General features: G+C 38.9%; 1 protein-coding gene across 9 annotated transcripts in view; it reads right to left on the reverse strand.

The window, feature by feature from the left end:
- Nucleotides 1-13453, reverse strand: part of NTRK2 (neurotrophic receptor tyrosine kinase 2) — a 388890-nt gene that overhangs the window by 329078 nt on the left and 46359 nt on the right. The window lies entirely within an intron of this gene.

Here is a 13453-nt window from a genome sequence, read left to right on the forward strand (position 1 = left end):
CCTCAGATTTACCTTGCAAGCTTTCTTTTGATATTTTCATTTCTGTCATACTTATAGTTTCCAAGTCTTGTTGTTGTTGTTCCTGAATGGTCTGCTATTATTTAACACTCCTGTGTTTGTTTCATGGAAGCAAGAAGAGATTCTAATCCCTAGTATCTATGAGACATTAATGATAATTACTTATGAATTTTTCTTCTGTCTAAATCAACTTTGTTTCCCACAACTTTTTCTTTCTTTGGATGTTTTGTATTTGCCTTTAATATAAGCTTTTCTCAAACAGTTTGTGATCTCTGGCTATTCTTTAAACTTTAAGAATGGGGCACCAGAATCATTACATATTAACTGCCAGTATCATTGTAGAGTTTCACTATTATCGGCCTCTTTAATGGATACCACCTGGAATCAGTATCCTTAAATCCTTCTCCGGATGGTATTGGTCAGATTATTCAGATAATGCTCTTCCAATGTCCTGTTCAGAAGAGAAAGAAAACTAGAAATACAGGTTTCTCTGGCTTCCTGGTAGTTCTACTGGTAAAGAATCCACCTGAAACGAAGGAGATCCCAGTTTGATTCCTGGGACAGGAAGATCCCCTGGAGAAGGGATGGGCTACCCAAAACTCCAGTATTCTTGGGCTTCCCTGGTGGCTCAGGTAGTAAATAATCTGCTCAAAGTGTGGAAGACCTGTGTTCGATCCCTGGGTTGGGAAGATCCCCTGGAGAAGGAGATGGCAATACACTCCAGTATACTTGCCTGGAGAATCCTCATGGACAGAGGAACCTGGGTTTGCAAAGAGTCAGACATGACTGAGTGACTAAGCACTGGCTATCTGAAAACAGAACTTTCCTATGAAACCTTTTGAAAGCCGAAATGACATAAAGCAAAGAAGCAGTAACCTTAGCACAGAATAAATCAAGATAAAGCATAGATTCTCACAGACACAGCTCAAAGCTATAGTGACTTGATGAGATGCTGAGTGTAGTTCCCAGGAAGGAGCTTGGTGGTGCTACTACCACTGCTCAGGGTGCCCACTGCCTCTTAACAGCTCCATGCAAAACAAATGCTGAATGCCATTTTTGTTCTTCTTTGCTTTATACAAGCAAAACTCCTCTTCAGATTTCTTTCAGAAAAGCAAAGTGGTGTAAAGCAAACAGTTGTATGTAAACCCAACATTCTATGACTCTTACAGCCTCAACTCCACTTGGAGTTCCTCATGGTCTCTGTTATATCCTCTTTAGAAAATAAACTTCTAGTCCATATACACCTGGGATGTATGGGGCAAAAATCTTTCAACACTCACCTGTATTCAGTGTTACACTGAACTCTCCACTTCCTGAGCCTGGTAGAAGTTCTGCAATATAAACCAAGCTCTCCTCTTGGCTTTCCCCATTGCTAACTTGGTAACCAGTATTTTCAGCCTTCAGTCAGTCACTAGTCATCCATCTACTTCCCAGTATGCAACTGCAAAACCACAAAGGTTTGCTGACTTCTCTCCCATTTTCTTGTATTTATAGATTCATCTTCTGAGTCTGGAAAAACCACAGTCAGGGCTTGCCATGGTGCTTGTTCTTGAGGTCTGAGCTCCTCACTAGCTGGCTCCATCAATAGACACCTTTCCTGGCACCTCAAACATAAACCAGTGGTGTAAACCTCCTACCTTTTACAAACGTATCTAACAGTGTGGAAATTTCAAGCATAGAAGATGTTAAAATAAAGATTCTCAGCAGAGAATGCTACGCCATAACCTTAATTTCCCCTGTAAAATCTACTACTTATTTTCCTTCAAGCTGAAATTTCCATGATTAACAGTTCTAAAAATCTTTGCTTAATTACAGTACTAGTAATAATGTTTATTGTGCATTCACTGTACTAGGAAGTCTTATCTAGTACTTTATATTTTTGTTTAATTATTACAATCAAACTTGAAGTATTTATTCTCATTCAATTAATAAAGAATGTGAGTTTTGGAAAAGTCAAATACCTCTTCCAAACTTGCCTAAGTACCTGGGATTTGAACTCAAAATGAAGGTGTTCACCATATAACACATTATCTTCCCAGACTGCATATATCCATTTTAGCACAGACTATAAATACCAATACATATCCATAATCTGGGAATTCGGTTCATTTAAAAAATACTTATACGTCTATTTGTGAAGGAAGAGTGAATCTCCTTTATTTACAGAGAAATTGTATCACCCTGTCATAGCAGTTTCCAAAGGAATCTGTGAAAAATTGGCCAAGTCTAGATCTTTTAAATGTAAAGTCTTCCACAAATGAGTAAGCATCTGACTCACGTTAATTCTACAGCATTAATATGCTGGCCAAAGACTCAATAATGGAAAAAACAATCTGTACTTGAAATATCACTTGAGGTTTAATTAGCACAATAAAAATGAATTGGGTAGCATGAATAGCCAAGGCAGGATAAACCATTTGCCAGGCACTACTTCCTGGCTTAATAAGATTTGAAATCAGCACAAGTACAGAGCAAAGCTCAGCAATGCCTCCAAGAGCCTCCAGCGCTACGGTAATGGGATCCTGATTTAAGTTTCAGGGCTGTCTTCATTTGCACTCTGAGAAACCTCACTAGAGATAAGAGATGACCAGCTGTCTGGACATACAGGCAGCTCTGAGGCCTGGAAGAGCCCAGAAAAGGAGGCAGCTCATCAATGTATTGGTTAAGACCCTGGACAGACAGATGTCAGTGAGAACCAGACTTACTCATTAGCTGTTTATTCGTAATACTTGGTAAGCTTTCATTTCATCATCTAGAAATAAGGATACTGATGACACCTACTTTCTAGAGCTTTTAGGATGGCAAATAAGATACTATGGAAAATATTCCAGATAAAGTCTAGTGCATATAAGGCCCTTAATAAGTATTAGCTATTACTGTTATTACTGGAGAGGTGGCAAGAATACACTGAAAAAGTATACAAAAAAGATCTTCATGACCCAGATAATCATGATGGTGTGATCACTCACCTAGAGCCAGACATCCTGGAATGTGAAATCAAGTGGGCCTTTGGAAGCATCACTACGAACAAAGCTAGTGGAGGTGATGGAATTCCAGTTGAGCTATTTCAAATTCTGAAAGATGATGCTGTGAAAGTGCTACACTCAATATGCCAGAAAATCTGGAAAACTCAGCCTTGGCCACAGGACTGGAAAAGGTCAATTTTCATTCCAATCCCAAAGAAAGGCAATGCCAAAGAATGTGCAAACTACCACACAATTGCACTCATCTCACACACTAGCAAAGTATTGCTCAAAATTCTCCAAGTCAGGCTTCAACAGTACATGAACCATGAACTTCCATATGTTCAAGCTGGATTTTAAAAAGGCAGAGAAACCAGAGATCAAATTGCCAACATGCACTGGATCATTAAAAAGCAAGAGAGGTCCAGAAAAACATCTACTTCTGCTTTATTGACTATGCCAAAGCCTTTGACTGTGTGGATCACACCTAACTGGAAAATTTTGAAAGAGATGGGAATACCAGACCACCTGACCTGCCTCCTGAGAAATCTGTATGCAAGTCAAGAAGCAACAATTAGAACTGCACATGGAACAACAGATTGGTTCCAAATATGGAAAGGAGTACGTCAAGGCTGTATACTGTCACCCTGCTTATTTAACTTATATGCAGAGTACATCATGAGAAACGCTGGACAGGTGAAGCACAAGCTGGAATCAAGATTGCCGGGAGAAATATCGATAAACTCAGATATGCAGATGACACCACCCTTATGGCAGAAACTTAAGAAGAACTAAAGAGTCTCTTGACGAAAGTAAAAGAGGAGAAAGAGCTGGTTTAAAACTAAACATTCAGAAAACTCAGATCATGGCATCTGGTCCCATCACTTCATAGCAAATAGATGGGGAAACGGTGAGAACAGTGAGAGACTTTACCATTTTGGGCTCCAAAATCACTGCAGATGGTGACTGCAGCCATGAAGTTAAAAGACACGTGCTCCTTGGAAGAAAAGTTATGACTAACCTAGACATCTTATTAAAAAGCAGAGACATTACTTTGTCAACAAAGGTCCGTCTCGTCAAAGCTATGGTTTTTCAATAGTCATGTATGAATGTTAGAGTTGGACTATAACGAAAGCTGAGCACCAAAGAAATGATGCTTTTGAACTGTGGTGTTGGAGAAGACTCTTGAGAGTCCCTTGGCCTGCAAAGAGATCCAACCAGTCCATCCTAAAGGAGATCAATCCTGAATATTCGTTGGAAGGACTGATGCTGAAACTGAAACTCCAATACTTTGGCCACCTGATGCAAAGAATTGACTCATTTGAAAACGCCCTGATGCTGGGAAAGATTGTAGGCAGGAGGAGAAAGTGATGACAGAGGATGAGATGGTTGGATGGTATCACCGACTCAATGGACACGAGTTTGAGAAAACTCCAGGAGTTGATGATGGACAGGGAGGCCTGGCGTGCTGCAGTCCATGGTGTCGCAAAGAGTTGGACTCGAGTGAGCGCCTGAACTGAACTGATTTACTGTTATTGGGCTTCCCCAGTGGCTCAGTGGACAAAGAACCTGTCTGTAATGTGGAAGATATAGATGTGGGTTTGATCCCTGGGTCAGGAAGATCCCTGGGAGGAGAAAATGGCAACCCGCCCCAGTATTCTCCAGAAAAATCCCATAGACAGAGGAGCCCGGGCTATAGTCCAAAGAGTCACAGAGTCAGACAGGACTGAGTGACTAAGCAAGCAAGCAAGCAAGATTACTGTTATTACCAACATTAATATGAATATTTAGCTTTAATTGGTACATCTGGATTTAAACATGTGCATATCTTACATTTTGTCAAATTTCTTCAAATAAAAATAACAAAGCCATAGCATGATATCATAAAGAAATGAAATGTACTCAAACAATCATGGGGGCTATAAGATCAGTGGAAGTTAAACGGTTCCTTTAAAGCAGGATTTCTTAGCTTTTAATATACTAATATGCATGGTGAACATCAGAGTTATAGAATTTACTATAGTTCTTTATTTCTTTAATCTTGGAAAATCTACACAGAGCATCTCAAGGACTTAAGAGTTGCACGGAATGTAGGGTGGGGAAAGTTTGGTGGACTAGATGTTGACTCAAGCTCCTGTCAGGGTCAAGAATAAATAATTGTACAAGCAAAAATCCAAGACTCACGTCTAAACCCTTGCTGCTCAAAGTATAGTGTATGGAACAAGATATTTGTTAGATGTAGACTCTCAGACCCCAACTCATACCTGCTGGAAAAGAAGCACTTTGGTGGGGGGTGGGGAGGTGGTGGTGCTGCATTGCATGGCAGGCAGGATTTAAGTTTCCTGACCAGGGATTGGACCCATACTCCCTGCAATGGAAGCATGGAGTCCTCACCCCTGAACCACCAGGGAAGTCCCAAGAAGCAATTTTTTTAACAAGAACTGCTGGTGATTCACATGGACATTAAAGCAGCTTGGGAAGCACAGATCTAAAGAAAGTCAGCCTTTTCACTGGATAGCTGATGATTTTCTGCTGAGGTCTGCTGGCTGGTATGTCCTTTCAGCCACATCCAGGTCAACAACCATTGACACTGCTTCATATACTGGTGCACACTTTTTGAAAGTTGATGATATTGACTAGATCACTAATTCAAAGTATGTGTGTTTTTAATTCCTAATAATTGAGGAAAACTAACTTTTAAACCTTTTGAAATATCAACTCAACTTTGCAATAAATGAGATGGGTCAAGTTTGGGTTTTAATTTCAATATCCATCTGCAGGTCTGGATTATGTTCTTTTCCACCTTATTTTAGTGAGCCTGAGCTCTGTTCATTTCTTATTAGATCATCACTCCATGGGTATAAAAATATTCAAGTAAATTATGATTTTTGCCTGCTTTCTGTCTTCTCTCCACTCACTTTCTATCTTCTTGGCATATCTTCCTATTTTTGTGTCCCCTAAGCATATATATTTCACTGCCAGGAATGAAGCCAAAATGAGCCTGACCTATTTAGAAGTGGCTGCTTTACACCTGGTTGCAAAAATGACAGAAAATTAGCAAAGTGACTTTCCAAGCTCAAATGAGAAGCTGTGCTTCTAGGCTTCTGTGAGCTGTCATGACAGTGACAGCAACCACAAAACTTCTAAAAACAAAAATCTGAACAGCTGCTGACAGCTTAGAAAAAACAGCTTTATTTGCCTTCTAAGAAGATAAAGAAAAGCAACGGTCCACTGTGTGGCTTGCTGTATTTTAGTGGATAAAAACCAGTCTCTAATAAAAGGAAGCAAAGGGGTAAACTAGACTTTGTAAATGTTTTTCAGAAAAAAAATGTCAATCCAGCTAAGATACTAGGGAAATAAAGTTGTTTACCAATCTAAATTATACATGGAATATTAATATAGCATTTCATCTTCTGTGAATGCTAACAATGCTGAATTACTATCAGTCTGTTTTCCTGGTTTAAAACAAACAAAAGGAGTATATACATATATGCTAAAGAAATATGCATACTATAAATTATAGTAGAAACAAAAGTAAACAAAAAATAAATCATTAACATCAGTTTTACCTCGAGGAAACAGGCCTCTCTTCCTGGACACCTGTGACCCAACCTTTCACAACATAGATAATATTTTGTTGATGTATCATAAGGAGGCTCTACACTAAAAGTCCAAAGGTTGGTAAAGTGGAAAACTGAAATTGTCATTACAAATAATGAAAAAATCAAAGGCAAACCTAATTTCAATCCATGGGACCATTAAGGGCGTCTTATATAATAATTACACAGACAGTCAACCCTTAACTGGAATTATCAGCTTTTATTCACTATGGTTATTTAACATAAATGCAGAGTACACCATGCAAAATACCAGGCTGGATGAAGCACAAGCTGGAATCAAGATTGCCAGGAGAAATATCAATACCCTCAGATATGCAGATGACACCACCCTTATGGCATAAAGTGAAGAGGAACTAAAAAGCCTTTTGATGAAGGTGAAAGAGGAGAGTGAAAAAGCTGGCTGAAAACTCAACATGCAAAAAATGAAGATCATGGCATCTGGTCCATCACTTCATGGCAAATAGATGGGGAAAAAAGGAAACGGTGACAGACTTTACTTTCTTGGGCTCAAAAATCACTGCAGATGGTGACTGCAGCCATGAAATTACAAGATGCTTATTCCTTGGAAGAAAAGCTATGACCAACCTAGACAGCATATTAAAAAGCAGAGATATTACATTGCCTACAAAGGTCTATATAGTCAAAGCTATGTTTTTTCCAGTAGTTATGTATGGATGTGAAAGATGGACCATTAAGAAGGCTGAGCACCAAAGAATTGATGCTTCTGAACTGTGGTGTTGGAGAAGACTCTTGAGAGTCCCTTGGACTGCAGGGAGATCAAACCAGTCAATCCTAAAGGAAACCAGTCCTGAATATTCATTGGAAGAACTGATACTGAAGCTGGAGCTCCAATACTTTGGTCACCTGATGCAAAGAGCCGACTCATTAGAAAAGACCCTGATGCTGGGAAAGAGTGAAGGCAGGAGGAGAAAGTGATGACAGAGCATGAGATAGTTGGATGGCATCACTGACCCGATGGACATGAGTTTGAGCAAGCTCCAGGAGTTGGTGATGGACAGGGAAACCTAGCATATTACAGTCCATGGGGCCACAAAGTGTCAGACATGACTGAGCAAGTGAACCACAATTCATTGTGGGGCCAGTATGTTCTATGGTAACTAGTTACCAGTAAAATAGATTGAGGCATTTGACCCAAAAGAATACTGCCTTTTAAATACATGTGTTGCCTGCTCAGAACCAAGCATTTCATCCACTACTAACACCTCCTGAAGACACTCTCTTCCAGAGATTTAAATCATAATTACAGTACAAAAAAAATTACAATATAAAGCATGCTGTTTTTTAATAATTCCATCCAGCCAGGGGAAAAGACAGACAGGTTTGTACTGCAAAGCTAATTACTGAAGATCAACCAAATGTACAGGAACTAAGTACAAGAATTTAGAATATATAGTGTTATAAATAATGTCATTGAAAAACACTAAAAAAAGTAGCCAGAACACTTCTATGTGGAGTAATAAATCAGCACAGTCTGGAATAAGAACCATTCTTCACTAGCACTTGTGTGATTCAGTTTCTGTCTTCAGAACTACTGCTCATAATACCCCCTTTCTTCTGATTAATGTGGAAATTTTGCATGAATATGTTTTGTTGCCTTGTAATTAATAGTTTTCCTAAGGTTAAAAGGGACTTGGTGGAGAAACAGACCACAACATGTTCACAGCATGAATAAATTTACAGTAATTCACGGCAGGAGGGGCTGTTAGAAAAATATTGTGAGACATTTCAACTGTGCTGTGAATGGTAACGAGAACTGTGCAGTTCAACTTCCCAGCCTTGCCTACTGAGCTCACTCAATCACTAAGGGCAGAGGAGAAAGAAGAAAGGATATTCTTCCAAAATGCAAAAATGACAAAACACTTCAATGGGAACTGCAAAGTGCTAAAATATGGAATAATTTGGCTGGAAAAATAGAAATGTTTAAGTCATCTCTAATTAACTGCCATATCTGGAACATTATATCCAAAATCTAGTCCAATCTGATCATTAATATAATGCAGTTCATGCATTTATTAATTAATCAATTCAGCAAACACTAATCAAGTGACTGTTATGTTCAAGGGGTACATCAGGCACCATGGAGGATGTGTTTTTGCTTATTAAATGGAGCGAATTTGGGGACTTACCTGGTGGTCCAGTGGTTGAGAGTGTGCCTGCCAAGGCAGGGGCACAGGTCCCATCCCTGGTCCAGGAACTAAGATCCCATATGCTGCAGGGCAACCAGGCCCATTATCTGCTGAGCTGGAGCTCCAGGGCCCATGAACCACGCTACTGAAGCCCCTGCACCCAGAGCTTCTGCTTTGCAACAAGAGAAGCCACCACAGCGAGAAGCCCACGCGCTGCAATGCAGAGGAGCCCTCGCTGGCAACAACTGCAGAAAAAGCCCTCACGCAGCAACAAGGACCCAGCACAACCAAAAGTAAATTAACAAATGATTTTAAAAACGTACAGAATCTGTTTATCATATAACACTTACACAGTTCAGTTCAGTTCAGTCACTCAGTTGTGTCCGACTCTTTGCGACCCCATGAACTGCAGCATGCCAGGCCTCCCTGTCCATCACCAACTCCCTGATCTTGCCAAACTCATGCCCATTGAGTCAGTGATGTCATCCAACCATCTCACCCTCTGTCGTCCCCTTCTCCTCCTGCCCTCAATCTTTCCCAGCATCAGGGTCTTTTCAAATGAGTCAGCTCTTCGCATCAGGTGGCCAAAGTATTGGAGTTTCAGCTTCAACATCAGTCCTTCCAATGAACACCCAGGACTGATCTCCTTTAGGGTGGACTGGTTGGATCTCCTTGCAGTCCAAGGGACTCTCAAGAGTCTTCTCCAACATCACAGTTCAGAAGCATCAATTCTTTGGTGCTCAGCTTTCTTTATAGTCCAACTCTCACATCCATACATGACCACTGGAAAAACCATAGCCTTGATGAGATGGACCTTTGTTGACAAAGTAATGTCTCTGTTTTTTAATATGCTGTCTAAGTTGGTCATAACTTTCCTTCCAAGGAGTATACATCTTTTAATTTCATGGCTACAGTCACCATCTGCAGTGATTTTGGAGCTCCCAAAAATAAAGTCATCCACTGTTTCCACTGTTTTCCCATCTATTTCCCATGAAGTGATGGGACTGGATGCCATGATCTTAGCTTTCTAAATGTTGAGCTTTAAGCCAACTTTTCCATTCTCCTCAACGCTTGCACAACGCAATACTAAAAGGGGAAGTTTTTAAAGAAAGCCCACCTTATAAAGAAATAAAATCCCAGTAGCTCTTTTTTATTGAAATTAAAATATTACCAGTTGCAAACCAAATGCAATGGCCATAGTTACTGGCAAATTGTTGGGTTTACAATGATGAAATACATAAGCCCATACTTCTATGAGTTACTCTTAGAGTTAGCTAACAAGTTTCATCAAAAAAGAAAAAAAAGTGGCAATAAGATAAACTCCATCAATCTGTGACTTAAACACAACAGATATATAGATATGTTTTAAAAGTTTGCTGAGGGTGAGACCTAAAAGAAAAGCCAACTGACCATTAATCCATGTTTTAAATAAGACTTGAAGATTTGAGGATATTATCCAACTTATCCAACATGGAATTTCAGAGACAGAATTTAAATCTAACAATCTATTTGATGCTCAATCTAACTTCTCTTAAAGAACCGAAGTTGGGAAACTGTTGTTAGGAAAATAAATGTGTGACTAAGCCCCAGACTAAATCCTCTCCCTCTCATCTCAGATCTCTAGAAATTACATCGATTTTTTTTTAAATACACAACCACATTGGAAAATGAGAAGCCATATTATCGCTGTATAAGAACTATGAGAAACTGCTGAACAAAAGAAAGTAGGGAAATGAAATTAAAGAAAAACAGCACAGTTCCAAATAGACACAAGAGTATGTACTGCAACGAAACAGGGAGGCTGCAGTGCTGACCTGAGACTGTAGGGCACAGTGGGGCCTCCCCTCCACCAAGCCACTGGTTAAGAAAACAAGCAGGAGTGGCAAGAGGAATAAGCTTTCCTCACCCTACCCTGGCCCTCCCGCCTCAGGCATAGCATCCAACAATTGCTGCTGCTGCCCCCAGGTACAAGCGATGAGTACGGGAAGTTTACAGGAGAAAATCAGTCAAGCTAGGTACTGAGGATACCCGAGAGATAAGATGAAACACTGTATGGAAAAGGGTGTTTCAATCATAAAAAAAAAAAAAGCATCACTAGCGATTTCAGAAATTAAAAATTGATTGGCAGAAGGAAAAATTCAATAGCTGAAGGGCAAAGTAGTGAGTAAACAGGCCCCCATTATGCAGCACATAAGAACCGGCAGATGGAAAGTATTATAGAAAGAGTGAGAGGTAAGGAGAGAGGAGCCAGCAGTGTAAATAACCATCTAAATAAATTAGAAAATTCTTCCAGAACTGAAGATGTGAATACTCACACTGAAAAAGTACACTGAATGTCAAACAAAATAAAATTTTAAATACACACACACACACACACGCCTAGTTACACTGTAGTAACATTTAAGAATAACGAGGATAAGGAGAAAATCCTAGAAGATTCTAGAGAAAAAAGAAAAGCATGGGCTACCGATCAAGAAAGAAGCATCAGGCTGGCCTTGGGCTTCTCATCAGCAATACTGAACACGGAGAAAATGTGGTGATATCTGCAAAAACCTGAGGAAGTTATCTTGAGTCTAGAATTTTACACTCAGTGAATTCCAATGAGAAGAAAAAATACAGGCTGATTTTCCACTGGGCAAGAACATGAAGATTTTTTTTTTTAATTTCTCTGAAAGAAATATTAGAAGACACACTCCAGCAAAAAGAAAAACCACTCAAAGAGGAAGTAGTGGAATACAAAATTCCAGGACATACAAAGAAATAGTAAATCCTCAAAAACATCAAGTAGCAATCTAAAAATAAAATCCCACATAATAACAATCTGAGAAAAGGGAGGTGAAAGTACAGGGAAGAAAAAGTATCTTTTCTCATCTTGTTGGGTATTTATTCTGGATACTTACAGAAAATATGTTTCAGTATGTATGATAAATATTTTGGCCTTACATAGTTTATACATAAAGAATTTATAACTTTCAAACAATTAAGAAAAAACAGTGAAAGTATCAGTGAAAGAAAAAGGAAAGAAAAGGAGTAATATTATAGAAAAATGGGCACGATATAAGTAGGCAATTCAATGAAGAATAATTGCAATGTCCAAAAACAGAAGATACTCAATAGCAATCAGGAAAATGCAAACTAAAAAGTAATGACATACCATTTTTTTAGAGATACAAAAAATAAGAAGCTTTCTATAAGGTACACTTTGCTAGGGTGGCTATAAATTGGTACAATCACTTTTCAGTGTACAAACCATATTAACCAAAAATTCTGTTTCCTACTATGTACTCTAGAAAAGCCTTTGCCTCTGTATGTATGTACAAAGATTATGTGTAAAGATACTTATTGAAATACTTTTGTAATAAAATGGGAAATACCCATCAATATGGAAAATTTAGCATAATCAAGATATATTTTACCATGAATAGCACACAAGGGTTAAAAAGATATGATAGATCTATGGTTGCTGATCTGAATGATCACAAACAAGCAAAAGACAAGTTTAATATGTAAATGTGGGAAATTATTTTTGCAAAAATTTATATTAATAGTATCTGTGCAATTATAAGAAAAAAAACCTTTGGAAAGAAAGTAAAAATCAGCAGAGAAAGAACATAACAGCTTAAGAACACATACAAAAAAGTCTATCAGTTCATCTTTTCTAATGTTGCTTTATGAAAGCATTGTTGACATTGAAATTAATTGTGAATATTACCATAAAAGTAATCATTCGGTCCTAATCAATCAACCAAACACACGCCCTCTGACAGTGGATTCAAGGCCTCCCTCTTGTACACAGAGTTCATTGACTAATTTGTAGGAAACAAATTCAGAAACATTAAAAATTGGCAAATTGGTCAGGAAACATTAGAACCAGTTCACTCCTATCTCTCCCCTACCCTAATCACAATGGTCTATTAACAACACATTAGGGTGGGTGTATTACAGGAATGTTCTCAAGACAATATGGTCAAAAGTTAAAATTAAGAAAATTGAATTGGTTTCAGGCAAGGGCAAAGCAGACATCTATTGAGAGCCTCTCGTGAAATCAGAGCAGGAGTCAGATGCTTTCCCTTTTGCCCTCTCAGGGGCTGCTGAAAGAGTGTGGCCACAATAGCCATGGGGACTTGGGAGCTAGCCAAGAGGCCAGGTGACTCAACATTCAATTTCTTGTCCCTCTAGGAGATTTCTCTCGGTGGTACAAATTTATACCAGAATAGAGAACAGTTATCAGGAAAAGATAGACATTAAAAGCTTTTTTTTTTTAAAGTATTGGCTCATAAAGAAAGCTGAGAGAACTTGACAAGGGGCAAAGCTTTATTCCCTATTGTGAAATCAAAGGGCCCTCGGTACAACAAAAATCTGGGGAAAGAGTGACTGCTGTCTTCTAAGACTCCTCGGGAGAAGAAACAAATGTTTATCATTCCTTTATTACATTCTCATTAAAAGTGAGCAGCAGCTATATTTTCCTTAAATAAAAATTGACTCCAAACAATAGACCCCTCTGAAAATGAAGACTTGAAAGTTTATGGTTAATACACAGATTCCCCTCGGACAAGAACCAGGTGCTACATGACAGTCTGCAGTGTCACCAGCCACTGGGCCAGAAGATCACATTTAATTGTGAACTGATTAACTGGTTGACTGATTAAAATTTCAACAGAGGAATAATATGCATATGTGGGGACTGCAGAGGTATGTCCTAAGA

This window comes from Odocoileus virginianus, chromosome 31, assembly GCF_023699985.2.
Source record: "Odocoileus virginianus isolate 20LAN1187 ecotype Illinois chromosome 31, Ovbor_1.2, whole genome shotgun sequence".
NCBI lineage: Eukaryota > Metazoa > Chordata > Mammalia > Artiodactyla > Cervidae > Odocoileus > Odocoileus virginianus.